We start from the raw sequence: 19373 nt of genomic DNA, 5'->3' as shown, positions 1-19373 counted from the left end.
GGAGTCTCTTGTGGTTCTTTTTGACTCGCTTAGTGTCTAACAATGCTCAATCAGTAAATGAGATGCCATGGGAGCCCATTTCCACAATCCAGCCAAGAAGAATGTCTTCTGCTAGAGAGCACCAGTCTGGATCTAGAACCTGGAAGTTCATCTGGACTTTCATCTCAACCCTCAATGACACTGATAAAAGGAACTTTCCCCAAAATGTGAAACTTAGTCTTAAAATTCATGTGTTATTCCAGATTGTATAAATCAACTGTTTTTCTCCCCTATTGTTATTATTATTTTGTTAAGAAGAAAAAGAAAATGTGCATTTTTGAGTCAAAGTAGGTTTTTCTTTCTTTAAAAGCCTAATCAGTTCCCTCCCCAAACCAGTTATTAGCTCAGGACACGCCTATAATCACGATCTATTCATAACTGACATTTCCAGCATTTCAAAAGCAGAGAATGTTAAGGAGAAACTCATCCTCAGTGTAGTTTATGTAAGTACAGTAGTGTATTTCCAGCCAAAGCCCAACATACAGAGCTACAAGTTCTTGATGGAATAGGAGGCTTGTCAAACTCCCTTTCACAGACTGGAAGAAGTTGTGCACAAAGATACTCCAAGTGCCAGTCCCACAGCTGGGAAAATCCTCCAGGAAGAAGAAAGAAATGAAGAACTTCTATTTATAAAAAAATAAATCAGGAAAAAAACAGGAGAGAATTCTGTTATAAAACAAGTGTCATCATCTAAACCCTGCCCATCATCCTTACACAACACAGAGCAATAACAAAAGACACTGTTGTGTGTTTTTCACTTCACTTCTAATTTATTGTGAATTATTAAAATTATGATGATGTGTTTGATTCCAGGAAAGTCTTTGTCCTGAATTAAAAATGCAATAAATTCTAACTGAGTTGATATGTCTCCTGCTGGATTCATTATGAATGTAATATCATAATATAATAAAATGAGGCTCACTTAGATTAATCTGGAGAAACAACACTGTAGTTGGAGGGAAACAAATGGCTCAACAGAAGTGCATCTACACCAATACATACAGCATGGGCAACAGACAGAAGGAGCTGGAAGTCACTGTGTGACAGGCAAACTATGACTTAATTGTCATTACTGAAACATGGTGGGATTTCTCCCATGACTGGAATGCTGCATTGGAATACTATAAGCTCTTCAGAAGGGATAGGCAAGGAAGGAGGGGTGGTGGTGTGTTTCTCTACGTTAGAGAGTGTGTTGATGTTGTTGAACTTGGGGCTAGGAATGATAAGGTTGAGTCCCTATGGGTAAGGATTAGCAGGTCGGCCAAAAAGTGGACATCTAGTGAGGGTCTGACCACCTTATCAGGATGAAGAGATGACTGAGGTGTCCTATAAGCAGTTGGTAGAAGTTGCACCATTTCCAGCCCTTGTTGTCATGGGGGACTTCAGCTCCCCTGATATGTGCTGCAAATATAATACAGTGCAGAAGAAGCAGTCTAGGAAGTTCCTGAAATTTGTGGAAAATAACTTCCTGATGCAGGTGATAAGAAGGCCTAACAGAGGAAGTGCCCCACTCGACCTGCTGCTCACAGAGAAAGACTGGTTGGAGATGTGGAGGCTGGGAGCTGTCTTGGACACAGTGACCATGAAATGGTAAGAGTTCTCAGTTCTTGGTGAAGTCAGGAGGGTGTCCATCAAAACTGTTACCCTGAACTTCTAGAGAATGGACCCTGGTAGGGAGGGTCAATTGGCATTCAGTCCTAAAGAGTAAAGGGGTCCAGGAAGGCTCGTCACTCCTCAAGAAGAAAATCTTAGAGGTGCAGGAACAGGCTGTCACCCTGTGCAGTAAGATGAGCCAGAGGGGAAGAAGACTGGCATGGATTAAGAGGGAACATGAGACTCCAGGAGAAAAAGAGTCTATCTCTTGTGGAAGAAGGGTCAGACAACTCAGGGAGAGTACAGAGAAGTTGCTAGGGTATGCAGGAAGAAATTTAGAAAGGCTGAATCGCAGCTTGAGCTCAACTTGGCCACTGCAGTAGAAGCCAACAAAAAATTTTCTACAAATGTATTATTAGAAAGAGGAGGGCTAAGGAGAATCTCCAGTTTTTACTGGAGGTGATGAACATGAACACGAAGGATAAGGAAAAGGCTGAGGTTCTCAGTGGCTTCTTTACATCTGTCTTTAAGACTCAGACCAGTTATCCTCAGGATACTTTAGGCTGTGACATGGAAGTCTGGGATGGAAAACAGACCAAACCTTCCATGATTCAGGTAGTGACAGTTAGAGACCTACTACTTCATCTGAACTGTTACAAGTCCATGGGACAGATGGGATCCATACATTCCTATAAAGCTGAAAATGAGAAGTGTAGACAAAAAATTACTCTTTTGAATTAAGCTAGCATAACTTCTTTGGCTGAAGTTAGCTAGGAGGCATCTCAGCCAGTAGTGTGAGAAGATGAGAGAGGCTGCGATTGGGCTGCAGGTGGCAAATTTGCAGCAGAGATAAGTTTATGCATAAAGCAGAGCTTTGAAAAGGGAACTTCTGGGATAAAAAAATGCCTTTGCTGACCATTGTTTAAATGACAAGAGATGTGAGCAGTGGGGAGCAGGCCACAGCTGGCCTGTGCTGATAAACTCTACTCAGAGGTGGGTAAACAGGAATTTCACCTTCAACTGTCTGATACTAGTTGTTGAGAAGTGGCTAAATCATCTTGTAATTTCCTATAACTTACAAGTGAAAGTGATGTACTGATTTGTGAGGCCCTGTCCTCTAGCAGCTTTCCTGGAAATAACAGGGATTTGTACTGAAACTAACTTTTCAGAGTAGAATTATGCACAAATCAAGCCCTTTTAGTTCCTCATTGCGATCATTCTTATCTATCCATATGATGTACGGTCAGATAAAATGCAATGAAGCTGTGTGGGGTATATGATTTTTTTAAACATCAGTCCAGAAAAGTCCTTTATTGAGAACTCACAAATATTCCAGAAGAAAAAGGAAGAATAACGAGTATCCTCAGTGTTATGTTTCCATTCAGATTAATCAGCAGAGCAGAATCACATCAGATTTCTCCAACTCTTTGCTGTTGGTATGGAATTGCTCTGGGGAGCATTGCTGTCTTTTGCCAATGGTTTCTTCAGCTGTAGCCTTAGGATTGATGGGATTTCCACCACCTTCTCTGGGAGTGATTCCATAGTACTCTGGTGACAAGTTGGTGGTAAACTTAACTTCAGAGCATGAAAGGCACCTACATTTGACCACAAATTTCTCATACTGTAGCTTATTTATTTGTCAACAAATGATAGCAATTTTGGCCACTATAAATTTGGGAAGTATCTGAAAATGAAAATTAGAAAATTAGAAAATGAAGTCTCTGTATCCTATAACTAATACTCAAAAGTCCTTCCGTCTCATCACTATTCAAATAAAAAATAATGAGTGAAATGGTAATGAGTCATGATCATATTAATATCTATGAATTTTAAACCTAGTGTCAGTCTCAGAAAGATGCTTACCTGCAACTAAGTAATAATGCATTATCTGAGATGTTTTAGAAGACACGAAAATAGAAGAAAAGTCTCAAGACTTTTTACTACTTTACTTTACTACTTTTCTTTACTAACAAGAAAAGACTTGTTAGTAGAAATGGATATTAACTTGTTTTCTCAATTTTCATTAGAATATTCTGGTTCATGAACATGCAAACTAACTGATAATTAGGGAACTTGTACAAAATGTCCGTATTTGTAAATCAAAATTATTCAAGACAAATATTAATTGCAAATGTGGCCTTCTTTTTTGTTCATGAATATATTTGTTATACATAAATATTCATTGAATAGTTTCTGAAATCAAATTTTAGTCTGTGGTTTGCATGTAATATGGCCATTCTATCCATATAATCTTTATCTGTGTATCAAGACTTATCAGTAATTCACACAGGTATTGTCTCTTCTCCGTCAAAGAGAATGACTTTAAAAACAAAATAATATGGAATGAAGTATAGAGATAATTGCAGCATTGGCATCTTTTACAGAAATAGATCACAAATGCAATACAATGTGAGTAAAGTATGAAGATTCGTGATTATCATGACAAATAACCACAGCTGTGTGAGGATTTATAGACATGACATACTATAAAAGCAAAAATAACAGGAAATTCTACTTATTTCTTTTATTCACAAAAGTACTCTTGAATCACAGCATTATCGTTAATGCCCATTCTCACAATATTACAATTTCCCTTTTGAATCTTGAACAAATGAACAGCATTAATTGTAGCTGTTTGTCTGCTTCCAAAAATTGTTGGACAAGATAATACCGAAGCTTTGTGTTCACAGAAATAGTCACTGGTCTGCACTTCCTGTCCTTTCCCTGTCTTCCTTCCTCTTTTTTCTTTTTCCTGAGGAAAATGAATGTGAGTCAATCTCCTCCTTCCATTTTTATTGCTGAGAGCCATTCCCTTGTCAATGGCTCTGCACCTTTTAACCTCCATGATGTGGTGTTGATGGATCTGCCACTTAAAAACAAATTCTGTTTGGCCGTTGGGGAGCTACCCGCAGAGGTGGAGATGACAGTGTCTTTTGCAGGAGGCTGCTTTTGAAATGGTGCTGGGGGGAAGCCCTTGTTGTCTGGTATCTAACAGTGGTTGGGTTCAAATGTGAAATCCCTGGACTCATTCTGGATTCCTTACGTGTAGGAGCTGCAGCCACTGGAGTGCCTCAGAGAGAGGAAAAGCGAAGGAAGGAAACTCTCACTTGGCATAATGCCTTGTTTATCCAGCCTCGTGGAACAAACAAGCAAACAAAAAGCCCTGTCCAAAACAAGCCCCACTGTGTAACCCCCTGTGTGCCCTCGGAGTGCGGAATATTTGGTTGGCTCTGAGCTCACTGATTTGAGGCAAGAAATTATAGGAATGCCTTGGACAGCAGATCTTTTTCTAGTACACAAATTATTCTTACTGAACTGGCTATGGTGGGGGACTTAATGCTGTTTATTTCATTATCTTTCTCTTCTAGCACAACGGCTCTCTGAACAGGTGGAGGGGATTTTATCCAGCACATCTTTGGTTGTTAGCCAGCACATTCTTGCTCCTCCAGACATGAAAATATTTACATATTAGCATTAGGAAATAACATCTTTCACTTTTTTTTCTTAATTTGTAAAATGGCATACTAACGGTTTATCAGATACTCCTTTCCAGCAGCAATTAGTACACAAAACAACACCTCCACCTTGCATTCACTGCTCCTAGCTAACAGCAGTAGTTTTGCGTTAACTCTTTGTCACTGGGAGTTGATTTTTTCCAGCACAGCACCCAAGTGCAAAATGCATTAGTGCAAATGTCTGAACTCCAAACCCATCTGGCGCTAGGAACTATAAAGAATTGCAGTATTTGTCTACAGTAGATTTTAACAGACTTTCTGGACAATATCACTTAAGAAACATTGTTGCGCAATGGAATTAATTAACATAGGTAACATGCACAACATAAATTTTTATTGTTTCTTATATGCTATAAAATTTCCAAGACAGAAGCACCTGGTAAAACCATACCGTCTGAGTGGGCATGGCATTAGAAAGGCCTCGATAGGAGCAGATGGAAAGTCTGAGGTTGAAATAAGAACAGATGGGAAGTCTGAAGGTGAAATTTGAACTTGGGTATTTCAAAGTTCACATGGTTGAACATGAAGTCCCATTAAACAAGTTTCAATAAGGAGTTAAAGTGACAGGGTCTGTGCTGCCCTCCCTCCTTCTGGATTTACATTGTCACGGAGCTGTCAGTGATGTTCACAGCAGCAGTGACAAAAGAATTCTGCTTAAGCCTGCACCTTTCAAAAGGATTTTTCAACATTCATCCGCTACTTGGATTTTTATGGAGGTGTTCATACTATAAACATGGAAAAGCATTTGCAGTTTTGTATGGAGCTGATGGCTCTCCCTTATAACTTCACTCTTTGTTGAGACAACAGTGCAGCCACAGAAAGTTGTTCTGGCTGGGAGGCTGCAATGTGCAGCTGGTGGCAGCACATCAAGGGTTCCATGGGGCTGCAGAAGAGAGTACTGAGCCTCATCTGCAGTCTCACTGACAAAAAGTGCTAGTGTTTGCACAATTCTGTGCAACATGCAGTTCATGTATGTGCAATATGCAGTTCATGTATTTTAATGTTCACGGCTTCTTGGAAAAACTTTTCCCCTACCATTTCTCCACCAGAAATGGTCAGTTGCACTGCTAACAGAGAAATGTTGGCACAAATATTATTGCTACCCATACATTAGAGGCAAAACCACAAGGCAGGAAAGTCTTCACTAGGTCTATCCCTTGATGCTTGCTGAAGCTTATTACTACCTCACAAGGGATTTAGTGAAATATTTTTGTTTCAGATTGAATTTGCCTCCGTTTGGGGGGGTTTTGTAGAGAATGAGTTTGTGTGTGCAACCTTACAAGGGCAGTGTCAGCCACTGAGGTGAACTGAGTGAGGTAAGAGCCTGGTGTTGCTACTAAACCAGGATGCTTTATATGAAATTAAAACTTTTAAGAACTGTCAAGCTCTGATACATGAGTGTCAGCAGAGATTGGTTTTTCAGCTTACGCAGACATAAAGAGATCCTAGGTCATATCCATCGCTAGTTGGTCGCTAGTACAATGCAAAAACTGTGCCTTATTCTGGATTTGCAGATTCAAGTACTTCTCACTTTTAGAGAAATGGCACTTTTGAGATGCTAAAATGGGTGAGAGAATTTAGTTTTCTGTAATTTTTTTAATGCTTGCCATAGCAGAATGGCAAGTATTCTATCAGTTTCAGCATTTCATGGATCACATAGAAAGAAGATATCCACCTACAACTTAAGCAGTTCCTAGGACACTTATCTCACACATAAGGCAAGCAAGATAGAATCGTAGAATGGTTTGGGTTGAAAGGGACCTCAAAGGCCATCCAGTTCCAATGCTCCTGCTGTGGACAGGGCTGCGACATACCAAAACAGACTGCTCAGGGTCATCCAACCTGGCCTTGAATACCTCTGGGGATGAGGTATCCACAGCTTCTCTAGGCAGCCTGTGCCTGTGCCTCTCCACCCGCTTAGTGAAAAATTTCCCTCTGGCATCTAATCTAAATCTCCACTCTTTTAGTTTCAAAGCATTCCCCCTTGTCCTATCACTATCAGACTGTGTAAAAATTTGATTTCTCTCTTGCTTGTAAACTCCCTTCAAGTATTAGAATGCCACAATGAGGTCTCCCCCGAGCATTCTTTTCTCCAGACTGAACAAACCCAGCTCCCTCAGCCTGTCTTTGTAGGAGAAGTGCTCCAGCCCTCTGATCATCCTTGTAGTCCTTCTCTGGACCCGCTCCAACAGCTCCACATCCATCCTGTACTGGGGGCTCCAGACCTGGACACAGTACTTTGGATGGGACCTCACAAGGACAGCGCAGAGGGGGCAATCTCCTCCCTCTCTATGCTGACCACCCCTCTTTTGATGGAGCCCAAGATACCGCTGGGCTTTAGGAGAGGTTGTCTGTGCTTCTACAGCCTAGGCACTGGTGTTGAATTCATGGTGAGCTTCCTAGGCCTCGCAAAGTGATGCCTTCTTCCATCCAAACCTCACTCTATGCCATCATCTTCATGTTGGTCTCTCTGGAGCCAGGACGCTTTACCTGGGTCTCGAGGAGGGACCGGCATATTCTGAAATTCTGGGAAGCTGTTGAGTAATGGCCAGAAAAACGACAGGCTTCCACATGTCCCTACTGTACTCGAGGAAGTGCATTCCCTGTGATGAATGGCCTCTCTGCTGTGCACAATGCCTTTTAAGATTTTTTTCCCTGCTGTAAGCCAAACCAAAGAATGTTTCCAGTTTCTCAGGCTCTATTTACCTTCTCTCTCATTAGCGGAGGCTCTCTCCCTCACTTTCTGATGATTGTGCACATACTTCAACACTTCTGACTGTTCTCAGCTGCTACCACTGTGTTCCAGAAAGCTGACACGTGGGAACGCATCACCTCGCAGCCAGAATGCAGCTGCCCACTGCCGACTGCTTTGCAGGCTGGGGGGACCCAGGTGGAAGTACGGCCCCGAGGGCTCCAGATGAACCCTTTACTTTCTCCACCAGCCCTGGAGCTGCTGCAGGATTTTGTCCAGCAGAGGCTGGCTGCAGAGGGAAGCAGCCTACTGAGGGCTGGGCTTTTCAGCCCTGCACCAACGGACCTTTGGCAAGTGGACTGCTGCAACTCCTGGCCCAGCTCTCAGCTGCTCAGAGCTGTCCAGTCTTCAAGGTTGTGATCTTGTATGTTTCTTTTTTCTTTTTTTTTTTTCACTATGACCGTTCTCTGATGACAAAGTAATGTATTTTTAGCATAGTTCAAGTATAAGACACTAAAATTATACTACCTCTTGCAAGTGTTGCCTCATAAATACAGATTCTGTTTTCATGGACACTGGAGTGTGTGTTTCACAAAGTATCATAAACAATTTATTTTGTAATGAAATAGCGCAGTAAATTATCTCTGGTTTCAGATTGTGCTCGTGGCCCTGCTGAGAACGTTTTGGTGTGGTCTGTAAGCCAGAGCTGTGGAATGTTTCCCTCCCTCCTCCTATCCCTTGCTCATTCCTTGAAAAGCTGAAATTATTTGAGAAAAATGTGAAACTTAGCAGCTGAACACAGGGAGGTCCAAGAGTATGTGAGATGAAGCAACTCTCCTTGCTGGAAATAATCAATTACATCTAGCACTTACCACCTATCTGCTTTTTTAGTGTCATTGAGCCCAGTAAAGAGACACAGCAGCACACCTCAGTTAGGAGCCACCTGCACGTCACCTTGATTACAGGGAGGGGACATTGCGTGGCTGAGACCTGAGCACTGGTGGTGAATGCTGCTAAGAGGGTGTGGGTGGTGAGATGCCATTGTGCACTGCTCCCAGTAATTTGTGGGCAATTGATGCCATTGTGACTGTTTTCATCATAAAATTTTTTGAATTATAAGGGAGCAAGATCATGAACAGGGATGCCTGCAGCTCAATCAGGTGCTCAGAGCTCCATCCAGCCTGACCTTTTGTGCCCCCAGTCTTGGGGCATCCACCACCTATCTGAGCAACCAGTGCCTCACCACCCTTAATACATATAAAAAAAATCTTCCCTATATCCGATCGGATCTTCCCTCTTTTAGTCTGAATCCATTTCCCCTTGTCCTATCCCAACACACCTGGCTAAAGAATTGGTCCCCTTCTTTCTTACAGTCCCCCTTTAGATACTTGCAGCCTGATGCTGCATAGGGACAGTTATCTTTTTTGCACAAAAAGTTCCCGGTTCGTGTACTTATGTATGTGCTTATGTGCCACAGAGACCCACAGTGCATCACAGGATGTGCCTGAAATACGATTTACTCAGTCAAGGATATTTCACCCTCACAGTCTGAAAATAAAAAGATTTACTGAATTAGGACTGAAGTTTTCAAATTGTATTGACAATAGGCTGAAATCTAACTGAGTAAAATAAATACAGTAAGAATTAAATGTATATATGTAAGAACACGCTTCCAATAAAAAATGATTCCTCCTTATTTCTTTCCTCTGACTCTGTAGGGAGATATGGCTGAAATCCCTTGCTCTGTGAAAATTGCAGTACAATGGTAAGTTTGGTATTCTTCCTGCTTATTTCTGTTTCAGCATTAGATTTGTCTCACTGTAACTCTGTTTAGTTACCTACGGATCATTTATTTGCTCTTCAGGGATAAATTCTAATCCTAAAAGAGCTCAGCTGACAAAATGTTGTCACAATTAATGAAGCCAGGACTTCATTCATAGAACATGCATTTCCCCATTGCCAATGATTGTCGGAAGTGATCAACCTTTGCAGTCATGCAGATTTTTAGCTCCGTTTTTCTCCTTCAACCTAGTGGCTGATCTGACAAATACATATGGAAACAACCAGCATTTTGTTCAGATGTGAGACAGTGAGTTTCCTGCCACAGTGCTCTTCCTCTTTTTTTTTTTGTCCATTAGCCTTACCTATGGAACATTTAAGATGTTATAGTGCCTTTCACAATGTCATTGCTTATTGCATCCAAATACAGATGTGCGTGTGCAGTAGATGTAGATCAGCTGGGTAGATGTGCCAAACATCTACCAAAGAAGAAAATACCAAAGTCTTTTCTGTGTTGATCCTCAACTTTCCAGTGACTTATAGAATCATAGAATGGTCTGGGTTGAAAAGGATGATGATGATCATCTAGTGCAGAGTCGCCAACCACTAGACCAGGCTGCCCAGAACCACATCCAGCCTGGCCTTGAATGCCTCCAGGGCATCCACAACCTCCTTGGCTCTTTGCTTATGAAACAGCCAGGTGGGCAAGAGCCAAACACTCATCTCCTAGTTCAGTTGCTTAAGATCCTTTCCATGCTTTTCTTTGTAAGTTTCATATCTCCTATGTTTTACTGCATGCAGTCCCAGCTTTGCCTGTGGCTTCAGCATCAACTCCTCAGGTGTGATAATGTTTTACACAGTGTTTTAGACAGTGCAAAATGACTGCTACATTGCCAAGGAGAATGTGTGATTCATACAAGTGTTATTTCCAAGCAGAACTACAGAGTACTCAGGATAAAATACATCTTAATTTTTCACAAACTTATTTATAGTGCGATAATTAAGAACAGTTTATCTGAAATACTTAGGAATTCATATATTTGTAAGTGTGTGGAACAGGTCAAGTGCTTGCTCACAAAATGGCTGTTCTTAATACAACTGCACAAAAATAGGATCTCTTTGCTGTTTGGGGGAAAGAACTTTTAAAACAATAGTAGTCAGATTTGGAATGAAGAGAAAAGGACGAGTGTAGCAGCGCAGTTATGTTGATAGCGGGCAGCTGGTAGATTCTCTGGAAGATAACCAGTAAGCTCTGACATTACTCCAAGTAGCATAATGAGAATTGATCCAAGAACTATTCGGACAACTCTTGTGGCATGATTACACTTAAGTTGAACTCTTTTTCCTGTTTTGACTATTTAAAATGTTTCAGTGTTGCTGTTACATTCTCTGTGAAGATCTCTCACATATGCTGGCTTGGCCCATTTGGGCAATTTTTTTCAAGGTTAGTTTGCTTTTCAGACCCTCCTTTCTGTCCTTTTCTGACATAATGTGGATTTTAGAATTGGCGGTACACATCACTGATGTCTGCTTAATGCTGCGAGGCCTGTCTTGTCTTAGCAGGTGTTGGGGTCAGGACAGGTGTTGGGAGAAAATGGATGAGGAGAGTAAATGCTTTGCCAAATCTGAGGAGCAGATGTGCCACCTCAGGCTTGGGAAGTCCTTCATGTGTTTGCACCTAGATTTTTCAAAGAGTGTCAATTACTAAGTAAATTTATTTAAGATTTAAATGTTCAAGAAAGCCTTATTGACTGCTGTGGAAAAGAAAAGCAAATGCAAGATAATTTCAAAACTATCTAAAAATTTCAAGCAGTGGGGGCATATAAGAGAAGACACGCTTGCAAGAGTGGCTATTTCAAATCAGGGAGGAACTGAGGAGAATTTAGATTTACTTTGGTTGAATACATTTTAACAGAAGTTTTATGTACTTACGAAGCATATATTACTGTCCTACTAAAATACATTGATAATAAATAATTTTGAGAACAAGGTCAGTTTATTGAAGTACAAAGATGTGATAGCACTTCACAGACCTGATAAAACCATAATGCTGCTTGAAGGTAAAGCAAAAATGCCAAAAAAAGAAAAAAATAGTGACAAACTGTGGTGAGGAATATATATTTCAGTAATGATGACATTACAGTTTATTGAAAGCATTGAAAATGTGCCAAGAGTGGGATAAATATGAAAATAAATCCTGCACTCACATTGTAGGTCCATGACAAAACATGGATTGTATTATTATTTTTTTTCCCCTACGATTCCTAAGAACTAACTTCGTATTCTTTCTTCTTCACAGTTCATTCAAACCACCTGCTAACTGTTGAACTGAAGAAAAGGAAGGAGAAGAGTAATGCCATTCAAGGTTTCTAGAAAATACTGAGGTACTATTTATGACTTGAGAAGATGACCAGGAGCATGTCTGAGTTGGGATGGGGGAAAGTGAAATAAAAGTCCAAATCTCAAATGTGGATCTAAAAAGCTTTGTTTAGAAGATGATTCTGTTTGGGAATTCAAACTAGTTTATCCAGTCTCCCAGAAGAGTGCTCTGAGCACCAGTCTGCAGTCAGGACAAATGTCCTTCAGGAGGACGTTAAAGAATACAACGTCCTCCACATTTTCTGTGCAGACTGGTCTTCTCTGTCTGGAGTTATTGGACTCATTATGAGTTGCTCAGCAAACAAATTGCGGCTCTTCAGCCTTACAGTAGTGACATCTTGTCACTGCTCCCCAGATTTCTGGCTTTAACATCGGACAACTGTTTAACTGAAAACATATCAAAGACTAATCAGCAAAATCCTTAACTCCTTCCTTGCTGACACTCCTATGTGTTAAGCTTCTTGTGATTTACAGGGTTTAGGACTAGAAGAAGCAACCAGAAATCTAGTCTGATGTCCTGTATATTTGAACAGCTAACAGTTCCTTGAACCATACTTCTTCTTTGACCTGTGGCAAATGATCTTCCATTTAAAACATAAGGGTAGCTGTTCTTGAGCAAATGGAAAGTTCAGTCAACTCAGAGAGGCTTAGAGATAGAGGATAGAAGAAAGATAAAAGATTATTCTTTCTCTGTAATTACCTTCCAATTAACAGAAACCTGCATTTTAGATGTTATGGCTTCATCTTTCAATAGAAGTTCAGCAACTTATTAAAATACATTTTCTTTCAGTAGATCCTCGTTTATTGAACAGATGGATTGCTCTAAATGAATGTCCGCTTCCTGTCATGTTATACTGTTTCACTAATCTCTAAATTGGCAGGATTTTTTCTTATTAGTCTTGATTAATGATGTTGAATGATGTAAGGTGTAGTGGCAATCCTTAAAGAAGTCCACTGAGAACACCCCCTTTCACTGAAATTTCCCCATCAATGTTCAAGAGTTGTCATTTAGCCTTTCCTAAATTCATCGAGTTGGCGTTCTATAGATAATAAAATACAATTTCTTATAACAATATAATGTTCTAATATTTTAAATGACTAAACATTTTCCAAAGTAAGTAACATCTTAAGTCACCTTTACAATATGATCTTTTAATCTGTTAGATCGTAACCTGATTTTGTTTAACAGCACCTACTTGACTGACATGAATTAATCTTGAAGGACACACTATCTTTTCCATTGTTTTGCTTGGAAAATATGCTAAACTAATCAACTGGTAATTATCCAGAATTCTGTCCATCCATTTAATAATTTATTCAAACCATATGTCCTCCACTCTTTTCAAACATCATCATCATCATCAGGTTCATTAAAAAGTATTGTCACTGGCACAAAGATCTCAACAGCTAACTCTTCTAGGACTCTCATTAGAAAGTTAGAACAATAGAATTGTCTGAGTTGGAAGGAATTAAATATCATCTAGTCCAACTTCCCTGCCATGTACAGAGACACCTACAGTTAGATTAGGTTGCTCAGAGCTCCATCCAGGCTGATCTTGAATTTCTCCACGGATGGGGCTTCCACCATCATGCTGGGCAATGTTTTTCAGTGTTTTACTACCCTAAAAATAAAATAAATAAAAATATATATATAAGCACAGTTCCTTTAAAATATTTCACTAAAATATATGTTTTTCTTTGAGCTGATGTAATTCAGAGTTGCCTTTAGATTTTTGGAAGTAGCCATTCTGAAGCATCAGATATATTTTATTCTTTGGGACTGTCCTTTGTTTGAGTATACTGTATGCAATGAGGTCATGATCATTGGTTCCTAGGCAACAAACAACTTCTACTCCAGTGATTAATTCATCTTTATCCATTATATGAAGTCCAAAGCAAAGTAGCCTTCTGTGTCAGAAACTTATGATTTATAATTATTAGAAAGCCTTTGACATTTTGTTAGTGTGAGACTTTGAGCACATCTTCCAAATTGAAGTTGCTTTCTGTAACAATTATTTATTTCTCATTCTTCATCTGTATTGCAAATGTTAATATTTTTCTGACAGGAAAACAAGATAATATTAATCCACTTTCTTTGACATTGGCTTTATATTTAATAAGACAAAGATTTGATATACATTTTTGCAAGTATGAACTATGTATCCAGAGGAAAAAACCCAAAAATTTTTGTGAGATATTTTGCATTTATATAGCACCTTCATCTTACCATCCTAAATTGCCTTTAAAAATGAATCAACTTTTGCTAGAATTGTATGCCAGTCACTGCAATTTCTTGCCTCACTAAAGTACTGAGATAGATAAAATGTTATTAGCTTCATTTCTTGTAAGTAGGGAAATTGGAGGGCAAAGTGATTAAATTTACCATGTGAAATGTGGACATCTCATCCACACTGAAGTGCCCTTGTGGTCTCATTTTCAGAGTTTGGTGAGCATCAGCACAATCTCGTTAGAGTAACTTGTCAAGGTCACACAGCAGTCCTGTGCCAAAGGTAGGCTTGACTCCCTGATTTTGATGAAGTATGAAAACAAAATTAAGATAGCAACTCTTCTATGGGTAAGAAAGGACAAAAAAAGCACAGGATTTCTTAAAAAAAAAAAATAGTTTGGAACATGTCCCCCCTACTTTTGATTTAATCAGTTTCATACAGTTTCATCTCTGCTTGCTGTAACAAGCTAACAGCCACACCATGCTGCTTCACAGTTCCCCCGTCTAGCACCAGACAAAGCACGGAAAATCGAAGTTTCAAAAAAAGCTCTTATAGATTGCTGCCTGTTGTATTGCTGGTTTGCTCCAGCGATGGGCTGCTCATCCTCTTCCCAGAGCAGCCTGGGGTATTTGCAGCCCGATCTTACTGGCAAGAGAGTTTGGAAGGTCTGTGGGCAGCTGCAGCAGAGAGCACTGGAGAGAGATTTTAATGAAGCAGTGTGAAAATGGAGAGCAAATGCAAAATTCTGTACTGGAGAATAGAGAAAGGAATGGCAGGAGGCGAAGTAAAATGATAATAATTATTCCACTTAGATGAAAAGTCCTGTAACCTAGCCCCATGACGCCTGCTATCTTACTGCTGTATGCTGCAGAGGTTTTGTCTTTATAGGGCTGTAGAGTGATAAGAATAGAGGCATTAAGTGCTGAGCCACCAGGCGGGCGGGAGAGCTGAAATGAAAAAGTTATGTTTAGCATGAGTTCACTGGAACATGACCCCTATTTGCACAGGATTTCTTTCTTTCTTTCTTTTTCCTTTTTTGTAAGTGGCAGGCAAGTTCTGGGTCAGATTCCTGATATGAGTGAAAAAAAGCAGAGTGAAATACAAATTTTGTGAGATCAATTCCCTGGGGAACAGGAGTGAAGAAATGGCACTGCTATGCTTACCTCCTCCCCTGCTCCAGCATTCACCTGGGAAGGAGAGATGGGGGCAAAAATCAGACATCTCTACACATATTGTAAAGTCTGGCTCACCATATCCTGTCTGGGGTAGACACTTAACTGCCTACCTTTCGTTCACCATCACCTTTAATTAAGTTCCCTTAAGGGTCATCATGAGCTCAGGAGCTGGGCTTTTTTGTTCTCCACTCTTTTTCAAAGTGAACTGACACACTAGCCAGATTTTCCAAAGCAACTACTCTCTTTTGAATCAGATTTTCCACCAGATGAAAGTGTGGAAGGAAAAAGAGGGTGAATGCATTTTTTTATTTTTCATTTTTAAGCTGTACAGCTTTAAATTATGCCCATTCCCGCTTTGACTATAAAGGAGTTTAGACTGTACCTTTTCTTTAAGGTGTGCTAGGTGAGAACTTTCCCCTGTGCTCCCACAGCTCCACTTACAGGGCTGTGCTCAGTCTGGGCTCATTGTGATGTAAATCCAGCACCAGCCCACTGGTTGCACAGCAGATTTGCTTGGGGCAAACAGTTTCCCTGGATTTTCTCCACCATGGGTCCCTCTGTGGATGCTGCAGTATGTGTTGACTAAAGGACTTCTACCTCACCAGGAGAGCCCTGTGCAGCCCTGTGCATGATATCTGAGAAGGACATGTTGGTGCATTTACCCCCAAGAGATCGGTGTCCCAGGTTGCACTTCCAAGCTGCAATAGGCATAGAAGCGTTTTCTGATTGATAGAGTAGATCCCAAAGAGTTTGTCTATGAATGTGAGGGAAGCTCTGGATAGTAAGCTGTTTCCTGGAAGTCCTTCTCCTTGTTGTAGCTTTTACTACCTGAGCAGATGTATAGAAAAGGCAACAGGTGTCTTGCTGAAATGCAAGCGACCAACTTTTTGTTGCATCTGCAAGAGCAAACTTGTCCCAATAAAAAAAGAGTTGTAAATATCTTTTTTTTACTTTATCATCTTAAACTTAGGGATTCTCCTGAAACTGAAAATGTATCTTCTCTATAGCTTGCAAAAATGGGAATAGGAGACAGATGTTGAAATATAGGCCTCTAAGGACATTTTAGATGCTCTATATTGTTGAAGCCAGCCACAAAAAACTGGTAGAAAGAACTGTAGGACCTATGTGAGACCCACACACTCCTGAAACTTCAACTGGAGGCTATACCAGATATTCTACATCACCTCAAATGGCATGATAGACCCATGTTGTGGCAACTGAATTCTCCCCTGGAATTTCATGGCAGCCAAAGTCTACAGGATCCATGGGTTAGACACAGTAAGTAATGTCATTCATATGCTTTGTTTTGCATATGTGTGATGCAACAAGAAGTAGGGAAGGCAGAGAGATGTAGCAACATCCATCTGGATGTTCTCCACTTGAATTTACATGTATCTATTTTTTTAATTTTCCCAAATTTGTCTCTAAGATTATCCAGATGACTATTATAAGAGATTACCTGTGTGCAGTTTTAATTACCTTCAGCGACTGTATTTACTTTAATATTGAGAGACTCCCATATCAAACCTGCTCTAATTCTTCTCTTTTGCGATAGAGTAGAGCATAAGTTCTAGTGAGGGTGATGAAAGGGTACTGCAGGCATGGAATGATCTGGGAGCCTCACCACGAAGAGGTCAAAGCACCATGTCTACCTTATTTGCCTTTTCTGCCTCCAAATTTCTTGTGATCCCCTTCAGTATGGGGCTGAGTATAGAACTTGCTGAAGTTTCCAAATTAAAATCCTATTTCATGTTAAAACAACCCCTGGGCACATTGGATATTTTATTCTTCTGTTTTGAAGGGTTTCTGAAGAGGAAATAGATATTGAAAAAGACCTTGTCCAGTACAAAATGTCTACCAAGTTGTTTACAGCAACAGCTTGAGAAGATCCAGTTCAAAGCTTGACCCACAGGATCAGATGTGCTAAGAAAGGGCATTCTTTTGGGATGGCATTTCATTGAGATCAGTCTTGTTTGTATTAAAAACTCACTTGAACAGAGAGAAGGCCACTAATTCAATAGCTCATCAAATATGGCACCAGGCTTGGTGAAATGCAAGGTTCATAAGAACTGAGATGAAACTGAAAAGGGAATAAGTGACTTTTGTTCTGGATAAGAACCATTTGGTAATGATCTGCTTTGTTCTTTAACTTCTGAGGATAAAAAGTATTCCTGTCTAAAACAATCATGTGATGGAAGTTTGGGCTATGTCTGTAGTGGTTCCCCAAGGTCAATATGAAGGTATATGTACACACATGTGCACACACACACACATATTTATGCTAAGAAGTGTATCATCACATAAAACACGTAATTGTTATTTCTCCTGGGCTTATTTTTTTGCTTTTGGTAGCAGTATCTAAAATATTTTTAATATTAGTGTTAGACAATGATATTTTATAGAGTCTAATAGGCAGCAAAATAAAATAAGCTATGCTAAGGCATATGGAAGGCAAGGAGGTGGTATAGAAGAACCAACATGGCTTCACAAAGGGCAAATTCTGCTTGAACAAACTAGTGGTCTTCTACGATGATGTCACTGCATCAAGAGAAGAACCAATGATGTCATCTGTCTGGACTTTCAACTCTAAGGGTTCTATGATTCTATTAAAATAATTTTTGCAGAGAAGTGAGAGTGATAACTAGTAATGAATGAAATTTCCTAGATTTCTTACTGCTGAGTTTTGCTTACTTATGAGATCAACAGTCCTGAAGTGTTTTTCAAGGTTTTCTGGATTTGATAGAGCATAGATTGCAGGTTTTGGAGGTTCACTCAGGGCTAAGCAATTAACACCACAGAGGAAAAAATTACAAAACCAAACTAAAAACCCACAAAAATGTTAATGATAATGGAGAAAAATTTCAGCCTGCCTTCTCTGCAAGCCACTTAGAAAGATTGTTCCTGGCCTGAAAACAGTTTATGATTGATCAGACTGGTATAGTGCTTGAGCTCAAAGGTTTTAATCAATATTATTATTGTTCTGACAGATTCAAAAGGAAATCCAGTACCTTAATTTCAACTGAAGAAACGAGGAATTAATGTCATCAAGCACATAAAAATAGCCACAAAGCCTAATCTGGTTTTCACACAGTTTTTTGTCTCCTATCTCTTCTGAAAACCAGGAGTGGTAACAATTACTTGTTCAGAAGTGATCAGAAATAGATATTCTGCATTCTCTTAAAGTAGAGTCATGTTGAATAACCTCTTCATCTACTATTTCTTCTTTACAGTACAATCTTCTGTGTAGGGAAATGAGTTCTTCAGCATAAGCAGCCTTATATTAACAGGGTAATCATTTTTTTTTCCCCAGAAATTGCACTTCCGTACAGATTCTTAAAGTATTTCATTTCACATCGAAGACAAAGAATTGTAAAATTTGGAGGAAGAAGGAAGTCATTTGGAATTAACTTATGAGAAAAGCATTGATAAGATCATATGGTTTCACCTTCTAAGCCTTGCTACAGATATAGAATAAAACAGAAATGTTTCTTCCTGATTCCCTGAGACTAGTCATAAGAAGAATGTATATATATATTTAATTTATAAACACAATATTAGGAATGCAAAGCAAAAAACTGCTTTGAAAACTTTACTCTGTCAGTGTTCCTCACTGTGACGATCCCCAAATCTTCCCACAGTTAAAATAAGAAAGGAAGGAAAGAAATGATTGTTATTTTCTAAAATTATGACAAAAGAAATGGAGGGTGACATGGCTGTGATAACTGCCATCAGAGGCAAACCAAATGGAGAAGGCATACTGATTTCTCTATGTCAGTAGGCATGTGTTCTTTGCCTTTCCGCAGATCTCTCTAGCTTAGAGCCCAGGCATTAGGAAACAGAATTGAGAGCATTTGTAGACACAGATGCTGTCCTAGATAAACAAACTCACTTGTATCCTAAGTTTGCCATTGTTTAGTGATAGACGTTGGTAGGTCAGATTGGACTTGATGATCTTGAAGTTCTTTTGCAAGCT

General features: G+C 39.7%; 1 long non-coding RNA gene across 1 annotated transcript; it reads right to left on the bottom strand.

Moving 5' to 3' along the window:
* Positions 1-2918: 2918 nt before the first annotated feature.
* Positions 2919-18938, bottom strand: LOC109365479. Its single transcript, XR_004158654.1, has 3 exons — positions 14381-18938; positions 13515-13619; positions 2919-3316 (listed from the first exon to the last, which is right to left on the bottom strand). It is a non-coding gene; the product is annotated as an uncharacterized LOC109365479 (long non-coding RNA).
* Between the last annotated feature and the right edge of the window lie 435 nt (positions 18939-19373).

Source organism: Meleagris gallopavo, chromosome 1 (assembly GCF_000146605.3).
Source record: "Meleagris gallopavo isolate NT-WF06-2002-E0010 breed Aviagen turkey brand Nicholas breeding stock chromosome 1, Turkey_5.1, whole genome shotgun sequence".
In the NCBI taxonomy this organism is placed as follows: Eukaryota; Metazoa; Chordata; class Aves; order Galliformes; family Phasianidae; genus Meleagris; species Meleagris gallopavo.
This window is presented reverse-complemented; position numbering and strand designations above follow the sequence as displayed.